Source organism: Struthio camelus, chromosome 14, assembly GCF_040807025.1.
Source record: "Struthio camelus isolate bStrCam1 chromosome 14, bStrCam1.hap1, whole genome shotgun sequence".
In the NCBI taxonomy this organism is placed as follows: Eukaryota; Metazoa; Chordata; class Aves; order Struthioniformes; family Struthionidae; genus Struthio; species Struthio camelus.
The window spans coordinates 11416125-11440730 of NC_090955.1; the positions used below are offsets into that span (position 1 = coordinate 11416125).

Genomic DNA, 24606 nt, shown 5'->3' on the forward strand with positions numbered 1-24606 from the left:
TTTTTTGCCTTTAACAATTTTAATCTGCTAATAACAATTCAACCTATTAATAAAAGTTTCAACAGTAAACAGTAATATTGCTCAGAGTAATATTTTGTCACTGGTATATAGACTAATCTGTCTTAAAAAAAAACAGTTCACGCAATTAAGAAGAGAAGTATTGCAACTATTTTGGTGTTTTAAATAACGATCCTGAAGGACTCATCTTACAGAAAAGCATTACAGAAACAGAAGTAATGCTTCCGGTACAAATAAGAATATTTAACAAGCACTTTGTTAATACCACACCTTTTTTTAATGGCTCCAGCGACTGTTTCATATAGTTATCCTTTACCCCAGTCAGCCTTATTTTGTCTTAATTCTTTTCAGCAAGTTTTCTTCAAGATACTTCAACCAGTGACAGAACGCAAGTATCCTAATTCAGTTTCAGTCATTCGTGACACCTTCTAGCAAACATTTTAGTGCTTGTGTGGTTTAAAAGCATGACAAAGCCCGAGAGCAATAACTTAGATCACAAAAATGCTAGCAAATTCTTTTAATAATTCACTTACAGATGTCCAAGCGCACGATTTTTATTCGGAAAGAAACAGATACGATCTATCGTTTGACCATGTGCCAACACCCATGAGCCCAGTTACTATGATCCCTGGAAAGATAACTACCAATAAATAAATTACCAAAGGAGAAGCTCCCACCTACTTTACTCAAAAGATAGAGAGTACTTTTTTTAAAAAAACAAACGAACAAAATACTTGATGGCCTTCAGCCTACTACCAAGTGTGGTGAAATCTTATCTGAGCAAATGAATCTTCTATTCTGAATATACTTTAAAGGGAATACTATAGGGAATTGCACTATTTTAAAAGCTGTAGCTTACAAATGATTCAATCTATGTTAAGCAAAAGTAAGACTGCAAAAAATTGAATGGTTGCAACCACGCTTACTTAAATTTAAATTTGTGTCTGGCAGTACCTACTCAGAACATTGTCAAAACAGAAAAATTAATGCTTCACCAGGTATCCGGAAAAGGTTACATGAAATATCATTGCAACATAACATACAGATCATCATACACTACACTCTTCTGCAGTCCTGTCAGGACGTCACAACCATCCGTGACTCTGGATCTCTCTTCATGATGTTTAAGAGGCTAGAACGCATATAGGTAAAAGTATCTATTTTGCTACCTATTTTGTTTCTCAAGTTCCTGGGCACAGTCCTCTTTTTAGAGATTTATACAAGTATCTCAAAACTGAAAGGACACTGTGCTTTAGAGCTAATATTTTTAAAGCAAGTGTTAGCATAATGCACACTAGCCACCTGCGCTGATGACAAACACCACTCCTCCAAGCTTGGAAATCAAATGACTTCCTAATTTACTATTTATCTTTGTCATTTCAGTTTTTGAAGTACTAATTAACAGTCTATAAACCTTCCCTCTCCACACTGAAAAATGATTCAGTACTATGACAGAATCACAAAGGAAGCAATTACCGTTCTTCAGGGCAAGATCACTCCTTAGCTGGGCTACCAAAAAGTTTACAGAAAACTGATTTTGTTAGCGATTAAGGAACATGAATAAGAAAGGAACTTATTCCTGCCTATGTCAAGCGTTATTGAATACCCCAATACAACACTGACCAATTATAAATACTTGCTGTAAATGCATAATAATCAGACAGCTTAAGACAATTGAACTACAAAGTACATCACTAAGACTGACAGCAATGTTTCTACTTTGGCTCTCTTCTGATGGAAAATAGTGTTTTAAATGCAAAATATTTCGCATATTTATTTTCCTTGATTTTTGCCCCCAGTATTGGAAAGCTACAAACTTCAACCGCATTTTATCTGCTTCGGACTTAAAAGGTTTACTTTTCAGGAGCCACAACCACCCAACTACTTACTTTTGGAACAGACAGACAACAGCTCAGGAGATAACACATAACAAATATGCAAAACCTGTGAACACCACTTACCTAGGAGTGGACAGCACTCAATAAGCTGAAAAGGAAGCTTACAAGTAGCTCCTGTACAAAAAGTAAAGGTATTAGGTAAACCAAACTAGAAATAACTTTGCAGAAAAAGCATTGTTAAAAGGTAGCAATATGCCAGCTACGTTCTCCGCATATTTGTTCTTTGGCTTCAGAAAGTCATTTCTGAATTTAGACACTTTAAACAAAGTGCTACCAAAATTATAATAGTTGCTTTATTTAGAGAAGCAGATCAAATTATGGGTAATATCTTTTTTGAGCACTTCTCTCCTGAACTAAAGCACCTGTTTAGAGACATCTTTTTAATGAAAGTTATAATACGATCCCCTGCTCTCAGGGAAGTGAGCAAGACTCCCTTCCTATTATTAAGGCATTTTTTTCCCTTAGCAGAATGAGATATTTCTCACAAAACTGAGAAATCAGTGATTTCTTAAGTTTGCTTACTTTCTCTTACATTTGAGACTTTGAACCCAGGGCTCTGAGCAACACATACCATGTTTTTAAAAAAGGTACTTGTGGCAATACAGGATGTAGGCATTCTGAAGCAAAGCAAGAAAGCCCGATATGTTTATTTGCACATCAGTACTTTGAATGCTCTTGTTATCACTTCACAGCAGGCCTAGTGCTTATCCTTCCAAACAGAGGTTTCAATGTGTACTCTATTTTTTCCCCAAGTGCTCTGCATGCAAGATTTCTAGATGCCTCTTCCAATTTTTAGTTTCTACACTTCTGCTGAATGAGGATCATTGATAGACTTCTACATCTGGAAGCTTTAAGCATCTGCATAAGATATTTGAGATATCAGTACGGGATTAAATTAAGAGCAAAAGATCGATTCAATAAGGAAAGTGTAGTTCATACTCTTAGATCTTATGACTACAACAGAATTGGAGAAACTGGCATTAGGACTGAGCAACACGCAGCTTTATTTTCACAGATTAAAAGTCATCTCTGATATCCAGTTAAACCCTTGCAAAATGGTATTCTCACAACTCCTTGTAACATAGTTCAACTCGATCCCTACCCGCCAGTCTCTCTGCTTTGCTTGTGCACAAGCAGCCAAATCTGCTTGGGTCTTCCTCTGCTCCATCCCGCCACTTATCCCTATATCCCAACTGCAAAGCAACTGAACACCAGACGATAATTCCAACATTTGCTTTAAATCTCATTTCCATGACGATCTGCAACGCTTCCAAAGAGTTCAGAAGCATGTCGAACTAGAGAAAAGCAGCAGCAACTATTTTTGTATTGTTTTTGAACAAAAAGAATTCCAGGAAACTTCCTTAAAAAAATTAAGGAGTCAACCAAATCAGAAAGCTAAGGGTCAGTCTTTGAGCAGTAGGTCACATTTTTATAAACTGTTTGTTATAGTTGATTAACTAACAGCAAATGGTCACGTTATTTGTGAAAAAGCCTAATTTCCAAAGGTTAGATGAATGCTTCCGTTTGGTCATGAATTACTGTGAAGTCACTCTGCACCCTACTACAAACTTCAAAGAAAGCACAATCAAAGTGAGCTGAATTAACTGCAGATCACTTATGTGGAAAACCTTTCAGTCTTCTGTCCTGCCCAGTACTCTTGTAATACTCTTCCAAATGCTGTTCATCAAATCTCTACCTCCTTCAAACAAACAGCAACAGCCAAAATATCGCTGAAATGCATTCATGAAGATGAACAAACGTTGAGTTGGGCAGCACCTCCACTATGATCACGTGGAGTGTGTAGGCAACCATTTAAGCGTGTGGCAGTGAACTGCACCCATTCCTTATGCTTTTCCCTCTGGCTCTACATCAGAGGTTCAACTGTCTGTCAAATCCATCCAAAGGCAAAGTATTTTTTTCTGCAACATCTTTCAAGAGAAAGAAAACGATAATCAAAGAAGATGTCAGTAGCAACCAACTGCTCATTTCAATATCAGACTTCTGCTAAATGGTGTTATCAAGTTAGAACAGCTGTGTTAACATAAAACCAGTAAACCTTATAACACTAATTCTTAAGTGATCCTAATACTAACCTGATTTTCTTTAGAATTGAGTAACACACATATTAAAAGCTTAACACTAACTAAGGTAATAATATTTTTTGTTTTCACTGTACGATCTTATACCCTAGACCAACATGGAAACATCGCTTGGTTTTTGGAAATTTTTTGTATTAAAACCTGTTAACACTAGTTAATGAAGCATATGTTTAGCTATGAAAGGAAGTAGTCTGCTAGAATTACCTTGCTGAAATAAGTCAAGTAAAAACACAACAAAAAAAGTGGATTTTGACATTTCATATTTAGTTGAATACCATTACTGCACAGGCGATCACTGTCTCTTACATCTAAATTAGCAGCCTACCATCTGTCAACTGTTCAGATAATCACAGGGTTTAATGCACAATATGGTTATTAGAATGTGACCTGACAAAAAGAAAAAGAACACAACCTAATTTGGACTACAAAATCTATGATCTCACTTGCAAGTGACAGTTTGACAAGCTATTATTCTGCATTTTGGCTTCCACAGTAAAAGCAATTTTACGCATACGTAATTCTATTAGTCAGAGCCAACTGCCTGTGGAAGATTACTTTAAACTACAAAATTTGCTTGGTCATTCAGAATTTTGAGCCAATTCTTACACAAATATTTGCACCATGAATAGGAATCTAATGACCTGTACATGTACACCTAGGAATGAAACAAGTCATCAAGCAAAATAATCCTTTGTGATGCTGCCATTAACTACAGACTCCTCATGTGGATTTTCAAGAAAGTATGCAAGAAGTCATTACATCTATTAACTACCCACATACCAAATGTGGTCAACCTTTTCACGAGTATAGAGTACGGGAAAATTGCCACAGTCAGATGTGAAACAGATTCTGTATACATCTCCTAATGAGAGTCACTAATGATTATTTTTTATTTAGATTATTACTTGTGTCCTATCTTTAGGGCATATTCCATGTCTAATACTTTGCTTTCACCAAGGGAAAGAGTGCTGACAGCTGGCTCTAAGACCACTAAGAAAATCCCATTATTCTCTACTGATAGAAAACTATACCTGACAAGCATCACGTGCCTCTGGCTCTCCCATTTATCTGTGCCTCTCAAATACATTGTTAATGCGCTAGCAAAATAGATAACCAAAGCACATACTTGCCCACTAAAGATTACTTCAAAGTGTAAAATGCACGCTTGCGAGAGGTGAAGCAATTAGGTCTTCTTACATTGTCACCTTCTAAGAAGGTTTTTGTCCGAATTTAACGCAAGCAATATTACCTGCAGAGCTTCAGTGAGATAATAACAAATATAATTTATTTCTTTATTTTAGCCTCCACTGAGCCTCTATTATTTTAATGCTCATATTTTCCTTTAACCATGGAAAAGGATGTATTTTCCCATCATGTTGGCTCAATACACTTGTGAGTCAGTGCACTGAACTTCTGCAGAAGAGAATCATGGGATCAGCTTGGCCCTATCATAAATGCACGGACATGAAAGATAACAACAGGATAGATTTTTTTAAGCTTTAGTTACACTACACAAGAACTCATCTCCATAATAAAGGATCATAAACATCACCAGAAGGCAAGAGAAATCGGACCATGCTTTTAAGTCAACATTTCGAAGTGCAGCACTACTTACAGCTACACAGAACAACACTTAGAGGTCTCCTATTGTGATTAGGAATTTCTAGTAAGAGTGAAATAAGAAAAAGAGTAAACCACAAAGGAAAATTTATAGTATATCTTTTACATTACTTTTCCACATAGTACTAAAATTTCCCTATTAAATGCCAAAAAAAAATAAATTACACAAGATAAACATGATAAAATACCATTTTCCAAAGCACTCAAGTGAGCTATGAGCCTTATCCTTGTTTTGAAAGATCACACAATCTAATTACGATGCATGTCACCAAACTCTCCAATGCCTCCTGATGCACATAGTAGGATTTATAAAACACACTTAGCTACATCATCAGAAGCTGTAATTGCTTTGCAAAACTGGCTCTTATGCACTCATGAGCCTAAGAGTTTGCCTTCATGGGGAAGCTACTCTGATAAACAAAAGTACCAGTAAGCATGATAAAAAGTACTCATTCTCTTGATGTGCCTCTTAGTGTGCGTTAAGTCTGAGGTGGTGCATTAGACTAAATCATTTTACATTAGTGTGCACTGAAAGTGTTTTCCTGGGGAACAACCACAGAATTACCAGGAAACAGTAAACTCCGTCTTTCTTACTAGTCATTGAATTCATCAGGTAAAAAAAAAAAAAAAAGTGTTAGCCTTATTGAAAGTCAAGTCTTTGCCCAAATCAGGATTTAAGCTCTTCAGTCAGGTACATCTGAAAAATTTACCCTCAATTTTAACTGTATGGAGCATTATTCTTTTAGCAGTGACGGACAAGTTCAGATTTCAGGCTATAACTAGGAAACATGACACAACACTCAGATAATTTTCTTTTAAAACAGGAATTCTTTGGATAAAGTTCTACAGATAAAGTTTAGGTATGCCAAATCATTTTCTTTTATTTGTTTGCACAAATGAAGAAATAGTAAAAGGAAAGGGAAAAGGAAAAAAACACATTAACACACCTCAAAAGCTACTATTTTCAGAAAATGAATAATTCTTACTCCTTGAATCCTACAAACAAGGCCGAGAAAAGGTTACAGGCTTCTAGGATAATCTACTAACTTTGTTTCCTGAGACAAAAACACCCAAAGATACTGTATTTACATAGGTCCCCCACCTTCACTTCTTTTCTAAGCAACTGGCACAAAGCTGTATGTCATTTCCACCTACGGGAAGGCTTTGTTTTAAAGATTCAGTGTATCACCTTTTAATTTTCTTTTGCAATAGAAGAAAGCATTTTCATGGGGAACAAGTGTTTTCATCTAACCTAGCTTAAGACTTACTTTGGCCTATACTATTCAACAGGGCATTTATATTACCACGATTCACCCATCTCACCTATCCTCCTTATTCTCATGGGAGCATGAAATTGAATACATTAGTACCCGCGTTTGAACAATCAAAGACAATGAAAGCTTCCTCACTGAAACATTTAAAATAATTTTCCATTGGACCAAGGAGAGGGGCAGATGAAGAACAATATATCCAATTATCCCAATAAAACACAAAACGCTAGGACAGCAGCTGCCCTGAAATAGCATATTACAACAATCAACACAAGGGGCAGTGAGAACACCTTCGGGTGCTACAGCGTGCAAGGAAAACACTGTAGGTGAGAGGAAGGAAAACACACTTTACAAAAATAACTTTGGTAATCAGAGAAGCTTCCTGCTTTTTCCTCTTCCTCTCCGAATATTCTAGTATTAGCAACTGCCTGTACATTTGCTTCTCTATAATCATTTCATTTCTAATAAGATCAGAGAAGATGATTTATTCCACCCCCAGCCTTCCCACATTTGAACGTCATCCTATGGGACACTGACTGGATTTCTGCATTGCTTTTGGCCATCTGATATCATGTTACTGCAGCCTTCCTCAGATTAAGCTGGGGGATAGGGGGGAGAGAAATAATTACATTGATGCTGGGAATCAAAGTTTACTGACTTTCCTTTGAGCTACAATACCAAAAAGCTGGTTACAGAAGTTGCCAACTTATTTAACGATACCACCAACTCCTCCCTGAACTTGTCAAATATCTTCTGAAAACAGTTTGAAAAGTTTTTGATGTATAGTAATACAGTAATATAGCAATTTCCTAAAGTCTGCAGTTCCCATCATTAACTTCAGTTCATCTGAATACTGAGTATAATATATCCTATATGCCTCTGTACCTTCTACCCGTTCCTGCCTAGCAAAACACTGAAAAACATTTTCATTGTAATAAAAACCTTCAAGGGTGCTCTGAATTGTTGCCTTCTCAAACACACCAACATCTCATTTTGACATCTCAAGTATGTCCTACTTACTGCGCAACACTTATGAAAAGCTTTTATTAGAATACAGTTCTAATAAAAGTATACTCCTTACACCCTTCTGGCAGCTCGCTCTGAGAAGTCAAGTTTACAACATGATACTATGCGGCAGAAACGCTGCAATGGGCAGTTTCCATGCAATCATTATCCTGGTTGCTGTTTTCACTCACACTAACCCTTACCAAGCAAAAAGGTAATACCTATACATGTATTTGTCAAAAAAAATTCTTTGAAATACCTCCCTCTCCTATTAAGTAACTTAGAATTAAATGTGTATTTTGGGGGGAAATCAACTGTTTATTAGCAACTGAGAACTGGAGAAAGATGATCAGCCCTACTTTTTCCAAGAGGGTCAGCTGTTCACTATAAGTTATCACCTCAAAAAAACAAAACAGAAAAACAAAAGCTGACACTGTTAAGTTAAAATACTAACAAAAACAAGGTATATAATTACTTTAAAGAAGTTATAGACAATAATCAACTTCCCTTTCGATATCAACTGTGAGCATGCTATGGAGCACTTTTACAGTAAGTCTCTCTTCTAAAGAGCCTGGAGAATCCAATAATCTCAGGAAATGAGTGGGAGCTTAGAACTCGTTACTGCTCATTCTAAACATACTCTTCCGAACAACATGCAATTAAAAAGCCCAATGCATAAAATGTCCATCTAAAATGTGAACATTAACATTACAAGAAAAGACTGAACTCCTTATGAATTTTAGATGCGAGTAAGTAGAATCCTTCAGGAAGCTCCCTCAGAATAATTCTTTCTTTTTTCCCCATTCACTTTTACTGGAAGGAAATGAAGTTTGTTAGTTTAATAATCCAGTGGTTGAACAAAGGTATTTATACCAGAATACTCTTGCCAATGTATGACACCTATAGATCTGTAACTTAACCTAACACATTATAGTAGCAATATGCCCTTTGATGTTATAGTGAACAGGTCCTTTGATACTTGCACACAGTCACTCACAGCATCTCAAACCCCTCTGCAACTGAGAATTGCTTCAGATTTGAACGTTTATATCCGGGTAGACACTGACAGATCTGACACAGAACAGCCTACAATTAAAAGCTCTTTCTCACTACCTCCTGATCATCTGGCTCCAACATATGATTATTCAAGAAAACTGCTCAAACAGGGTTTCATGAGAGGACAGATAAAACTAAAAACAACCTTCAATAAAAGCAGATGGCAGCATGCTTCTTACCTTTCCCAAGGGAATTTGTTGCCTGATGTTAGAAGGCACAGCATGAGACAAAACCAACAACCTGGTCAGCTGAATTGGCATCAGTGCTTTCCACTACAAGCCAAGTTTCCTGCATCTGAGCATCTATTATTCCTGTGAGAGGAAAGCTGTGATACACCTCGGAAGCAATACTCAAATATTGAATAGCACAGGGTTTCTGTGTACTTCCCAAGTGTAATCATCTGGTATGTTAATTAGACTAGTTCTTGCTAGGTAGTGGAGTAACGAAACTAATTTTTTCTAAGCTAGAAAAGCCAAAAAAAAACATTATAATAGTCTATTCAATTCTGAATTGGATATTCGGCACTAACTTTCTGCTGTTATGATTACTCTGTAAGCATAACAAAAGAGGCAAGTCCTTCCTAGGACCTTTCAGTGCTGTCCAAGTTCTATGACTTTTTCCCTGGAGGAAATTTAGGTTGCAGAACTACTCAAACACTATTAATAGCAGAGATGTGCTTAACTATAGCATTTCTTAGAAGAAAACGTTACACTTTCAATACTAGTCTATCAGTCAAGTCTGGCTGGGGTCCAGTGCCCCTACACCCCTTTCATCTCTGATAACCTCAAAGCTTGGTCCTCGGCGCCATGTTTCATCAGGTCCCAGACCCACTGGAATCAACAATTTCAATACTTATCTGGAAACAGAGGAAACACGAAGCAGGAACGTATGAAATCCTTCCTATAGGAGTCACATACCCAGAAGATAGAACTTAATTTGGGAGAGAAGTTGGACAAAATTTGTCAGATTTTCTAATGATGCAGCCATGCTCTAAAGTATGAATTTACATGTTTAAATTTTGAATTTACCGAACTTCCAGAACACAAACAATAATACAGTGTTAAGTGAGTTTCCAGAGCTTAATTAAAAGCCCACATAACGCAACACCCTGAAAGCCCACAAGCATTCTAAAATATCAAAATTTCAGTTCTCCTCTAAGGGCTACATTATATTCTATGGCCTTAGTTGATGCAATGAATCCTTGCAAAAGAGTTAAATGCAAAAACTCCAAAGCCTTTAAAAAAGTAAAGCACAGAAGAGGTTCCCCCCCGCCCGCCGCATCCTGATTCCCTAACACTAACATTTTTCATGGAACTTACAGTAAGTTCATTATCACAGTGATCATCTCTTAAAACTGCCTTAAGTTTAGTCAATAACATTTGAAATAAACCTGAATCTTTATCCATCTTTCAAATAAAAAGTGTTTGCCTTCAGTTAATATTAAGTACCAGTTTGCAACTCAACTGCATGAAGTACAAAATAATCCAAAATGAAAGTAAAAAGTATGAACAACTTCAGAAATGCTGCTGTATGTTGAAGGAATTTATGTAAACCAGTATAGTCTTAAAAAAAAAAAAAATCACTGAAATCTTCTGGTATGATTTACTGGTTTATTGGTAAAAAGTAAAAAACCTCATCATTTCTGCTAGAACTCAAGCCAAAGAAGGTTGGACTTGATGCTCTGGCTGTACAAACTCACATTCATGACTTGACACATTTAGCTATGGTAAGTATTTTAAATCAGTATTTAAAAGAGACTGAATCAGGATAGAACATTAACAGGTTCAGATTACCGCTACTTAACCCAACTTCTCATTTTTATGATAATAAAAATTAACAGATTAACTTCCTGCAGGATAACAGGTTTACCTATATCTTAGGTCACATATTTGCATCAGGGTAAGATTTTACACTCCCTAATGCAGAGTACAGAGCATTGACATTTAGAGAAAAATTTAGCTACTGCAGCTTCTTAGTTCTAATCATTAGTAACAGAACATTGGAGAGGCAAAAGACTAAGACATTTCATAACAAGGACATGGCAAAAAGCCATCCCTGCCCTGTAACACTGAATCCAAGTTTGAGTTTCTCTGCAGTGAGGCCCCTTCTGAGCACTCAGCCCACTGAAACCGCTCAGCTCAGCTGGAGCTCCGTCTTCTGGGCAGGGCACAGTTTCCCAGAGAGCCGCTGCAACAAACTCTCTAGCTGCTTCCTCTCTCTCCCTCCTCTACTCCTATTGCTAACATTTAATCTAAAATACTATAACCTACCAACTATAACTACTACTATTTGCAGTAGTGGGATTATTTAGATATTAAATCTATCATCATACAAGAATGACATTATACATGGCTACTATGTACGCAATAGACAGGAATAATGTCTAAGCTGCCTAACAGTAATGAAAACTACAAATTTCAAATATAAGTTGGAATTCAAATTGAATTAAACCAGCTTTTTATGTTGATAGCATATAATATGAAAGAGAATTAGAATCTACTTAATTTCCACTACGAGTTCAAAACTGCAATTTCAGAAATGCTTGATAAAGAATTTAATTGATTTGCATTAACCTTTTGACAATCTTCCTAATTGAATTAGTTTAAAGAGTGTCTGACATCTCCAGTGACATGTACTATCCCTGTTCTTACTGCTAAAAAAGTTTCTTACCAACATAGTGACGCATTTCAGTGGCTATTCCTGTCTAAATATTTTAAACAAAGAGGTTAATACACATACAAGAGGTTATACAGCCAGGTTTTCCTCCCTCCCCCATTTTTTGTTTTATGGCATACACAAACCAAAATTACTCAGTCATTTCAAATACTTTACACACAAACCATTCCATATAAAATACTCAATATGCTGGTACAAAGAGAACATCACTTTCCGGTGTCAGCACCACATACTTATTTGGACCAAGTTTTTTGTTACTGATCTTTAAAGGAAAAAGGTTAGGCTGAAAGATTTATAATTGATTAATTAAAATATAAAACCATAGTCGGTAAGAAATTAAGTGGAATCCCTTTAACTATAATCTAAGCATACTATTTCTACCCAGAAGCTATGACTTCAAAGATATAGTATAGTGAGTTCTGTTGCACATTATACTTTTACTAAGAATATAAGGCAAAAGTGGATTTTTCATGTTTAGCTCAGTGACATAGAACAAGCATTTCTCAAGACTGAGAGGTTAACCTTTTGCAAAAGCAATCTAAGGTAAAAAAGTTATTGTCCAAAGATATTGCCTAGTTATTGCCCAAAAAAGTTATTCCCAGCAGGCTTTAAAGCAATCTAATTAGGTAGCTCCATGCCACATTATGTGGAAAAAAACCCAGCCCCCTAATAACCAGATTTTCATCAGAAAGAAAATGAAAAATGCGTATGCGAGGAATAAGATGCTACATCTTTTTGTGTCATCTGCATCTTATAAAAACCTGCCAATACCTCACTGGTATCTACCAATATACTGTCTACCACAATGTTTTTGATTTTGCTTTGTTTAGAAATACCATTTAGAAAGCAATGGTAACTGAAGTACTACCTGTCTTATTTCAGGCTTGGAACTGCAGTTGACTGTTCCACGAGAAAAGCCAAACACTCACGTTTAAAGAGCTAAAGCAGTGAATCATTTTTTTTTTGGAAGACAATGTGCATTAGATGCAAAAATTTAAACATTAAAATTAAGCTGTTGCATATTGCAATGCTGAAGACAATAAAGTAAGACTCACTGATATGACAAAAGATAAGTTAAAGTTAATAATCTTCAGGTTTTTAAATTCTACTTGTAGATTAATTGAGCTGATTATACGTAGTAGTTTAAAACATCACTAAACCACCTTCAGGAAAGTGAACTTAAAACATTCCCCACAATAACTTACAAAGCTAACTGCTTTATTTCTCTTCAAAAAACATCCATATGTGGCCACAGATTTAATTTCAACCAATATTTCCACGCTGTCCAAGAAACAGCAGTATAACAATGGAACATTGTAATCCTGAGACAAGTGCACTTCCCAATTATTTCTGATCTTCGAGGTTCAAAGGGTAATGTTATGCCATCTGATGCTTCATAGACATTCACATTCCAAATAGGACTAAAATAAAATGATTTCATACAATCATGATATACAGGATTAAGATCACAAGACACAACCACCTAGAAAACAGATTGCCATTGTTTTTAAGTATGGATGAAGAATGAGGTCAAGTTCTAACAAAATTGGCAGCTAGCGTGTTTAAAATCTTTAAAGTTAGCTCTCAGACTGTATACAACATGGTTTTCTGTAATCTCAATTTTCAAGGTGTGGAAAACATTAATCTTTAGAGGTTTGAAGAACAACGCCCACTAAGCCCATGCAGTAAATACCTTGGCAGAGATAATTAGAGGAACCAGACAGTCTTTGAGCATTGCTTCTGCTCCAACGTTCAGAAATAAGAAAGTGCTCTTCCACCTGAGGAACAAAATACACTAGTTCTCTTGGAAAATACATTTTTAAATTCACAACATAATTCCAACAGTCCCCCATAGCGTGCAAAATATAAAGAAATATTTGTGCAAACACTGTACAAACCTGTATTTCATTCTTGATTAAAAAAACCTTTTCAGTAAAGGAATAGTATGTCCAATGTTTCTATTGTCCATGACAAAAGACGCTTTTCCATACTATTCAAAACTGAGAAAATGACTCAGAACTCACCAGTCCCAATCTGTGTACAAGGAATTAAAAGTTACCATGTGACTGCAGAATCATCCTTGTTGCATCTGAAGTATTCAGGACAACATGATGCAACAAAACCTTTATAAAAAGTAATAACCAAGAAGAATTATTCCATTCAGCTATTCATCTCCTTTTGTGCATGTACAAAAGGATGTAGTAGCAACGTATGTATTGAACTTCACCCACCACATTTTTATTTCCTTTCTCAACAATTCAAATGGACACAAGTTCTTAAAATGATGCAATGATTTAACTCACTGTCTGTGGAACTCTGTCAAAGTGGCTGCTGCGACTATTGTCCTGAGCCACAAAGCTCTTACAAAACTCTATGCTGGAAGCAGGGCATGAAATATTTTTTCATTTCTAAAAGGAACCTGTTTACAGTATGAAACTCTACTTTCCCCCAAGCACTCTATTTTAGGATCTTTTTTTTCCTGTTCAAGTTATTTAAAACCACACACTTGTTATCAATTCACAGTAAAGTTTCCATTGATGCCATTTCTAATACACTGTGGACTAACTACTGCATAAGCCTTTCTGCAGCATTACTTTGTTTCACCTAGTAAATGGTGTGCTATCGTTTGAACGCTTCATCCTGAAACCAAGAGCTTTAGAAAAACAGCTGGCTTTAATAGCTATTTTATAAATGAGTACAAAAAAGAAAAGTTAATATAGCATATAACTCTAGCTGGGTACCATAAAAGAAAGGTTCATTTACTGTCGTATTTCAGATAACAAATCAGAAAAAACTGCTTTTGCATCTGCTGAAAATATGAAAGGTAATTCTTGATTATAAAAATAACACCCAATCCTCATTTTATCCTCCAAGTCTTGGTACAAGAATAAAGGGATTTCTCCCCTTCCCAGGAAGCAGGTTAGATAAGCATGACATTTCTCCACTTCACTGTTCCATGTGTTCATACACTTTCCTTCTGTAGCATTTCTGAATTCAAGCAGTGCTAGGGTTAAGCTGAATCAATGCAATTTGGCACGCTTGCATTTGCTTTTATCAGGGAAAGCAGAAGCCCATGAGGTCTGGACTGACCTTAAGTGCCAAGTACTTCTTTGGAGAGTCCCGGGGCTTACCAGCTATCTGGTAAGAGGAAACCAAAATTCAACCACCCTGATCCACAGAATGTCACCTTAATTCAAGGAATCTCCTTTCAGTTTTACAGGTGCATCAATAATATAATCGGTATCCTATTACTATCTTTTTAAGAAGGACTTACTAATCATACATTCTATCATGCTGTATTTTACAGCGTAGAGTCAAGTTTCTAGTCAGCTAATTCCAAATTCAGAAAACTTATAAAAAATTAAACCCAGGCTGCTCAATGCAATTACATTTTCAAAATATATATATAACCCAGTGATGCCTACCATGAACAACTGTCCCAGGAAAATATCAAAATCAATCACCTCTCAGAAGCAAACAGTTGCTACAGAAAATTGTCTCAGAAATCAGATACACGGAGGCAGTTTAGAAGAAATATCTGAAGAGCATTGCTGCTTTTACTAGCAAGTAAGCTATCTCTAAATTACACCACTGAAACATAAATGCATTCAGAAAATACACTTCTCCCTCTAGCAACTGGACACTATGTTTTAATTCAAGGTGGGACTGCTCCCACTCTTCTGTTCAATTCCAGCAATCACTAGCGTTTCCACTTCTCAAATCTATGACAAATTAAGAGACTTGCATTAAGATATATTAGGAAGGACACTTCCACCAAGTTCTGCCTCTTCGTGACAAAGGTACTTGACCAAATTTAGATCCACTGCAGTGCAAATACTGGAACAGTCTGAATATTTAGTCTGCTGATTAAAAGTATACGGCATTTCCAGAACACCCTCAACTTTCTGCCTAACAATTATTTCCATGTAGCAGTGTGCCAATAAATAAGATTCTATTTATTCTTTTTCCACTCTAATCATTCTCCCTCCATCTTTTGTCCTTCCCTGTTTTTTTCCTCTTTAGTTCTGAGAAAATCTGAGACTATTAAAACCAGCAGCACATGAAAGAACTGTCTCCGTGATCTGATAATATATCCCACGCATTCCATACACTCCAGGCGGGTCATCAATTCAATTTTCTACAGAGTTAATCAAGTACCTTCACTGTTAGGACACAGATAAGTCACTATTCAGGATCATTTCTTTCCTGATAGTCAGCATCTCGAGCATTTCCAACCTTTTTAAGAGTCTTGTTGTTGTTCTCCTCTGATTCATTCAATCCTTTGTAACTAAATTTGAGTTATTTAAACATTCCAAGCCAAAAGACAATCTTTTTCCCCTCTTGGAGGTGGGTCAATACACCACAAAACTTCCTCACACTACACATTTTCATGAGTAGCCTAGTCCCAGAGTTGCTGCCTTGTAAGACTTCTCTTCCTTTTTCATACCGATCGTCTGAGAAGAGTTTGGACATTAACCCTTCAACATACCTAAGATGTTAAGAGCCACCTGTAATTTGCACAGCAGTATAATAACACCAGTTATGCACCACAGTCACTTTGCTGATGACTTCAGTAGTCTATTCAAACTTAATTATATGCTACTTTTTAGGTTTCATGGATCAGAATGAGCAACTATCTGTGCCTATGTCTTCTGCAATTTCTATACCATAGACATAAATACAACAGGATACATTCCTGAAATTTGTAGGCCTGGCTGTCCCAGGATGCCAATTCTCTTCCATAATTCAGGATGATGACTGGTCCTTTTCAATACTGTCAAGTTACATACTGTCAAGCCTACTCTTTCCATTCTGTCTGCATGATCAATTCCTTCCTTGGGTCAGATGCACTCATTTTTTCCCCATGGTTCCAGCTGTTCAAAAAAATTCCTGGTTTTGCAGAATCTGTATCTATTATTTGAGACTAATGCTTTTTTTTCCATCCACTAATATACACTTCATATAAAGAGAACGACAACTGGCCTCTGATAGGAAAAAAAAAATTATGTTGTAGCTCTCAATCACTGCCCTACTACCAAACTGAACACAGAACTGCAGAAGGAAAGATGCTCCCACTCTTTTCTCCTCAAAGGTTCCTTCAGGGCTCCTGTATTCTGTGTCTGGCAACAGACTGAGTTCAAACACAAATACACTCAGAGAATCAAAAGTTTCAGCCACAGGTTCTTGCAGAAAGACAAATCAATCTAGGTCTCAGGGCCTGTTCAGGGCTCAAGAGCAAAGCAGCCAGGCTCTTCCTGAGACAGAGATGAACATACACAATTCACCAAATGCCATCACCACAAGTACAAGGCTCTACAGGCAAGATCCTTCACTGCTGTTTTTGGCTCATCCAGGCTGTTTGCCTGATATCATATTTGCCTGCCAAGGGCATATCTACACAGCCCAAATGAGTAACTTATGCTGAGAGACGGATTACAGAAACCTGAGCTCAGCTCAGTGCTGAAAGGGTTGGGTGGCAGCTTCAGGGTCAAGCTAGCTCATATTCACCAGCTCACAATAAGCGCACGAGGAGCTTCCATCTACACAGACTACACCATCTAAAAATCTTTGCTCATACTAGGATAGAATTAATCGCTTCCTTCTTGTAGGCGACTCCATTGTCAGGAACCCTTCAGAGAAGGGCAAGCCTGACAACTAACGCAGGTAAGAGCAACTGACAGCAGCTCTCCAGATGTGCCACCTAAAGGACACAGGCACTGAAAGGACTCTAAAACACAATTTCACCCTGTAACCCAAGTAAAGAACAGGAAAAAGGGAAGGGCAAAGAGAAGTGGAAAGCAAATTTTTCTAAATTAAAGGTAAATACAGCAAGGGTTCAAGCACAGATATTTGGTTTACAGGTTACCTATTGTAGGCAGTAAGTCAGGCACGACAATAACTACAATTAAGCAGAAAATTAAGCAGCTGTGAACAGCTACAAATCTACAAATTGTTGCTCCCACATGTAAGTGTTTTCTTGCCTTTCAGAAACTTTCTTTTTAAAAATACTGCTATCTACCAAATATTTGTTCCAATCTTTTATTCTACCTATAAACAATTTAACTATGCATGTAAACATTAAAAATTCAATTTATGTCATAAAAAGCAAATATTCTGAGAAAAAAATTCATACTACAGAATAGCATATATTCATTTCTTCCGTGTTCCACAAATCTGTTGTTTAACAAATGTTTCAACAGTTGATCACAGTGATTTACAATTGATGACACCACAAGTCTACAGTAATTTAAATTTCACTGCATAATGTGACTAGCTTGAAATTTTAAATCTGTCTTTATGTTGCAGGCTGCTTTAATTATCACAGTTCTCATCTCCAACTTTTCTGAAACTGACAAAAGAAAAATCTCAACATGAAAGGAAGAAATTGGTCAAACCAAATACAAGATTATGGGATACCTGAATCTGACCAGTATAACCTCTTGATGAAAATGGGTCTCTGTCAGGACATATGATATATTATCCAATTTCTTTTTAGCAAAAAACTATTTCAGTTTAAAGTATGAATCAAAGAACAATTAAGTTACACATTTATGAATAAACGCAGAAAGTTAAACTTTCTTCAAAGACTAAGGTTACTATCACAGAACAGATACCTTATAGACAACCACTGCGCTCTGTTACTTAAGTTTCAGGGGTTCATCCACTTAATGCAGTGACAAAATCAGAACAGCTCTGCAATACAGCATATTTTTAAATACCTGTTTTCCGTAGAATTGCTTGCTGCATACTATTATGCAAAAGCCCATCATGAAAATTCCAAAGAACCATAAAAAACACCACCTTGCATTTTAAATGTTTTGTTTTTCCCTCCTGGAGTTATTCAGCTAGTGACTAGAAGCATTACCAGTCCTTTTTTTCTTAACACATCTAGCATTAATTGCAGTAAACATAACTACACTGAAGTAACTTAACACCGTGAACAAAGGACAAGTCAGCAATCATTCTCTAAGATGTGGCCATCCTCAGCACATCACCTTTCTTTACATTTTTCCCTCTAACTATAGCTCAAATTTTTGTATGACAGGGAAGACAGGTGGCTAAATAAGTTGCCCTGTCAGCTTTATCTTTAATTCTTACACTTAAATCTGAATATAGGAATTGCTGTAAGGCAATGTTCATCAATGCAATGTAATAAATGCACTTACCTGTACAGTATATTCTCAATAGATTTCACTTCCTTGCCGTATTTCAAAGCTACAAAAGGACAGTAAATATATACAAGCTACCTTCATTAAAGGTACAACCTACCTTCATTAAAAGGAAAACGTTCGGTCTATATATTAATAACCATGTTCAACCTGATCAGCTACTACTGTCGCCGGGGGGGGGGGGGGGGCAGAAATCTACAGTAAGATTTTGCTTCTCACTACTGCTTTAACAGTATCATACACCAGGTACCATACCAAGAGAGGGCACCTAATGTCAAAGTGGTTTTGACCAGTGCTGATTTACTTCAAAGTTAAAGAGAAACTGCCCTACATGTTTGTCAGCAAGATAACTAACTCATCATAGCCAAAAATCAGTTTGTACAAGCCAACATTTAAGCAGGAAGAGGATTACCTAGTAGAACTAATTACTAAAGAAAGTGGCAGCTTCTCCTGCTCTTAGTTTCATCTAATGAAGACAAGTGTCCCAGCTGATACACTTTAGGCTAACACAAAACTTATCAGGTTCCATCAAGGAAAATCAGTGAAAGTTAGATTCCTGCTACACAAGGTCAAACTACATGCTTTAACCATCTCCTCTGACCTCTATGCTATGAACGTTCCCAGTGATATTTTGGGTCAAGTTTTCACCACATTTTAGCACAATAAAACAAAATTGCTAACTGTAGTTGTTATTGGTGGCTAAGGTAATGAACCATAAGCTCAGCACAATCATCTTAATGTGATAGCTATCGGTTTTAAGCACTTCATGACCATTTATAAAAGCAAGGTAAGAAGTGTTCATTCAAGTAACAAGCACAGAGATGTTGAATAAATTGAGCCCTTGTCTTAAACTACATTCAGTGAGCTTGTAGCACGGGCAGATTACTGCAACGTTCTCTCAAATGAGAGGCAATTTTCTGAGCAAAGGGTTGTTAAAGGCTGTTACATATCTATGAGAACTTATGCAGCAGAAAAATAGGTCTGGACTATTGGACAGGCTGCCTTTCTACCAAATTTGGATGCAAGCCATATAAATTTAAGGACGCGGACATAACAGACCTAAAAGTTACTATTCACCTCAAAAAAAGTTGCTCAAAAATCAAGTTCTAATGCATTTCTCCTTCACTTTTGCTGGAAGAAAAGAACCAAGAGGGAGTTACCTCATCTTTATCATCACTTTATTATTACTCTATGAAGAGAGGACATTTCTTCACTCTTCCCTCTCTCTTATGATGCCCTTTTAATTTCACAATTGCACCTAAGTGATAATGATTAACTGAATTACTTAGACCAAAAAGATCTGGCTAAACAAAGAGCAAGACAGCCACTCCAACAAGAGTGTCTGTCAAAGGATAGAGCTGCACATGTATTAATTAGCTAGCAGAACAGGAACTTAGGTTTCAAGTGTTTACATCTTCATTAACGTTAGGAAAAAAAAAAAAAAAAAATCAGGAAGACTAAGTGTGCTCCTAAATTGTATAACCATGCATTCAATCAGCATGCATTAATCTCACATCCACTTTCTTATTCACAGAAAAGCAGATTCAGGTTTCACCAGCTTTCACTGAAACAAAACACGTTTTGTTCTTTCTATGTAGCAGAGTTCAGTACAAAAGCAGCAGGCCCATTACTGACTTTCGAAAAAGCATTTGCTTACTCTGAAGCTGTTTTAGGCTATTCCTCTTCTAAATCTGTGATATCACCTCTGGGTCATTCTAGTCAGAAGTTGCAAGGTTTTTATTTTGGGCAAACAAGTGGACTTTCTGCAGATTTTATACATATCTATTTATATTTTAAAGAAGCTAGCATGACCAAACTGCTGGGAAGTTGGTTCATGACACTCTCAATCTTCAAGATGACCAAAAGTCAATCTGGATGTTTGCTATGCTTTCATCTAAGATACTGAGTGCAGGTGCTGTCTATAATGACCAGGTGAACAGATTGCAGCTAAACATCTTTTTTTTAAGAAAAACAAACACTTGAACATTATATCCCATTTCATTTTTGAGAGCTTTTCTTTCCAACTTTTTCCACACAGGTCTTAGGTACAAAGATGACATTTTTCTTGGGGTTTTTATCATAGCTCTAAGCCATTCACAGAAGTCAACTGCATTGTCATCAGCAGTTGCTGTACTTTATGATAGTCATATTGATTGTTATCCCCCAAAGGCATATTTGTAATTATTTTATCACTGATAGGGTTATGGGCAGACATACACTTTGACACCTCCTCAGATACAACAAACAATCCTCATCTTCTCAGATCTTGTGCAATTCACCACACGTCCATCTATTCTAATAGATGTAGCCTGGAGATTTATCTTTCCAATTCGAACATGTGCCATGCATTCCACAGTTCTGCTCTTAATCAGTTTGTGAGGGTTTGGCTCACCATTTCTTTAATAAAAATACCAGGTGACATGATCCTTTCGAAGAGCTTCATACAGCACCACTTTGAACAAAAGTCAGTATTAACACACTTCCCCCTCTGTGTAATCTGTCACATCTCTTAAATACCTGAGGACATTTCTGACTAGCGCAACATATGGATCATTTTGCTTGTAGCCTGCTACAAATACTCTTATTAGAAAAAAGAGAGGCCAGTTTGTGGTTATTAGCTAAAGCCAGGATTTGATCTGTCTACGTTTAACGTCATTTTCTCTAGTAAAACCTCACTACCATCCTCAAATGATCATCAGTCCGAAGCTTAGTTCGGTTTCTAAAGACCCCTCTACATCCCCCTTCCACTGAATCTGCCATGATAGAAAAGGGTTTTACGCGATCTAGCAAAACAAAAATAAGCAACTATAAAAAAAATGATATCCACAGGTAGAAATTTTAAGGTATACACAATGTAGACATGGCTAATGTGCTATATGTTTATAGCAGTAATAGATAATGTTTTTAATTCAACTACTGTATGAATTGCTATAGCTATTGTCACAGTTGATTCTAATATTTTCTAAATAGAAAAAGAAAAAAATCCCAATTTAGCAAGATTACTTTTCCATATTAAACTTACACTCGCACTCCGTTTTGCCGTTAAAATTTAAAATTTTAAATAACAGTTAAATGCACATATAATTAGATGTAAGTTGATGCAAATTAAAATAGGTAATTCACAGTAGTATTAAAAAAAAGCAGTAAGAGAACCTCACGGATACAAGCCTGCTCTTTTAATCTTGCAAGTATAATGTCAAAAATGCATATTCTTGCTTCAGTTACCAAAATTAGCAGTACAGAAGAACTACACATTCTTGTATGCATCAGCAGGAATGGTTCCTTAACGCTGGAGGGGATTAGGCCAAAGAAGGATTTTTTAACTATTAAAAACAAAACTGTGTTACAGTGCATCACATCTCACTATTGTAAGATTTCTTAACATTACAGATCTTCAGTATTACACTTCACTTCAAAGTATTTTAGAATTCAACCCATAATCACGTTCTCCAATGCAAAGACTTAACGTCACTAACTTATTAACTGTTCCTACTATTATTTTTATACAAGAGCTGTAAAATAGTTGTTAAAGATACAAATGTGGCAACAGTATTTTAACTTGCATATAATTTTATTACATCTTTTCTTACAGAAAAAAGGGCAGTCAAAAAAGAGCATTCACTATTTTAAATAAAGTATTTCAAAAAATTTGCCAAACTTTAGGAAAATACTAAGTGATTACCACAGATGAAAGCAAGGATCAATGAAGGACACGCTTATTTTCCAAATTTAAGTCAGAAGAGTTAAGCAGTATATTAATGTAAACAAAAATATCTGCCTGAATGGCATTTCCAAAGCTTAATAACCAAACTCAAGCAAATGTGAACTAGTGTTATGTATTTCCTGTGGTTCCTATAAGGACTAACCAAATAATCCTAAACAGAGTGTTACTGTTGATCACTGTCTCCATGTCTTAAAGTTGGATAACACAATTTGACTGTTCAATAACACAGGCTGATAACAAGTCGATATTACTGTGGTAATACAGAAACATTTAAAAAACTATGTATATCAAACTTGAAGGGCTAAAGAAACTACTTTTTCTGATCTTTATCAAGAGAAAAACGTAATCAATATGTAGTAAGTATTGTTTTGTTTCTTTTGCTAATACTGTCAAAAAGCAGAATAAAATAAGTCATTGCAATAAAGTACAGCAGTCAAGCCAGTTGCATATGAACTTTAAGGAGCAACTTGCACACGCTCAGTACCCTAAAATAATGTTGCTCTCGCCACAGAGCTTCAAAGATCTTTGTTGAAATCACGGCAAGATTTGGTCTACAGCGTCCAGAACTCCCAGTTGCACTATTTTGGGAAGATATTATATGATCTCCATTAAAGTTCACGTATTTCAAGTGTAAGAATGTGCTCACCATGAAGTTAGAGGCCACTGTCACTGGCCTACTGAACTATAAAACAGTTTACAGTATACAATCTTAAAGATACTACTAAAGCATTTCATCTCTTTTCAGTCAAAAAGGTAGCCACAAGCCTTCTTCAGAAATTAACTTTTATGTAATCCAAAGCCTTTTATCTCGTACCTGGAGATTTTTCCACAAACTGTTTAATAAATGTGGTTAATATTTGCCTCTCTGGCAACATCTTTATCCCCAGTTTTTCCAGCATTGCATATCACTCTGTTATTGAGGAGGGGATGCCCATTATGCCGAGAGGCTCAGGGGGAAGCTCTCTCCATGTTCTGTTCAGACATTAGAAAGCTGCAGGCTGCTCGGTGTGACAGATGAGCTATGTGAGCTGCAGCAACTTGTTCCGCCTGTCAGCCCCCAGGACTCCACAGCAGTGAGATACAGCTGTGATGACACCACTGCCGTGGAACTGGGTCACACATACAGTCACTTCAAAACAGGATGTCAGCTGTTCCTTCTATTTGAGGAACTTGATTCAGTGACACTCAAAGCCATTACATACTATTAGCCTTATATCTAGGTTCAAAATAAAACTGTTACTTTGACAGCATTAGAAGAATCCTCACAAGTTCTACAAGGCCATTAAAGTTTGCAGGAATCTCAAAAGAACTGTCTAATAACATCACTATTCCCCACAGGGATTGCGTAATTCACAACCCCATGTTGCACCACTGGATCTGTGCCTTTGGAGTAATGTTCTCATTAGGGCCTTCGGGGATGAAGCCGATTTAAACCCTCATAGGATTTGAAAAAATTACTTTACAGATAGATAACAAAAATTCAAAAGAAAAACAACAAGAGCAAAAATTGAAAAAACTTAAACTTATTCATATCACTATTATTGCGTTTAAATCATCATCTCATAAAAACTGAAGATATGGTCATTTCTAAGTTCAACAGAATAAAAGAATTAATGATGATAGTAAACAAGAGTTGATGAATTGTACTTAATCTACTCCAATTATTTCCATAAACCTTTGAAGTTTCATTCACATTATACTGTGATGATACTTACCCTATACTTACTTCATAGTTTAAATAACCGCATAGACATCTGCACAGCTGTATAGACATCATGCTAATAGCCAAATAACATTTGTAAAAGTAGATATTAAGATAAAGATTCTGATGTTGCTCTGATATTTTACCAGAAGAACCTGTATTTGTTCACATTCAGAACAGTTTTTCTTAACTGCATCATCTGTCCTGACACATGCACTTACTATAACTTTTGTCCAAATGCACTAACACTGTAGAAGGAAACAATAGAAGTTAAGGCATCAATAAGTAATTTCCTTCTCAGTACTTCACTGATTTGAGTTGACAGTTTAAGTCAAGCTCAAATCACAGACCTAGTTGTGGTCAAGCGC

General features: G+C 36.4%; 1 protein-coding gene across 47 annotated transcripts in view; it reads right to left on the reverse strand.

The window, feature by feature from the left end:
- The window catches only part of FHIT (fragile histidine triad diadenosine triphosphatase), a 620374-nt gene that overhangs the window by 576929 nt on the left and 18839 nt on the right, over positions 1 to 24606 (reverse strand). Inside the window, exons 1-2 of one of the 47 annotated variants that reach the window (XM_068906926.1) lie at positions 2439 to 2509; positions 1980 to 2030 (exon numbers count right to left, since the gene is read on the reverse strand). The exons of 45 other annotated variants lie outside the window; for them this stretch is intronic. The gene's annotated coding sequence lies outside the window, so the exon portion shown is untranslated. Of the gene's footprint in view, positions 1 to 1979; positions 2031 to 2438; positions 2510 to 13336; positions 13422 to 24606 lie in introns of those variants that run through there. One more of the 47 variants, XM_068906934.1, reaches the window with a different exon arrangement.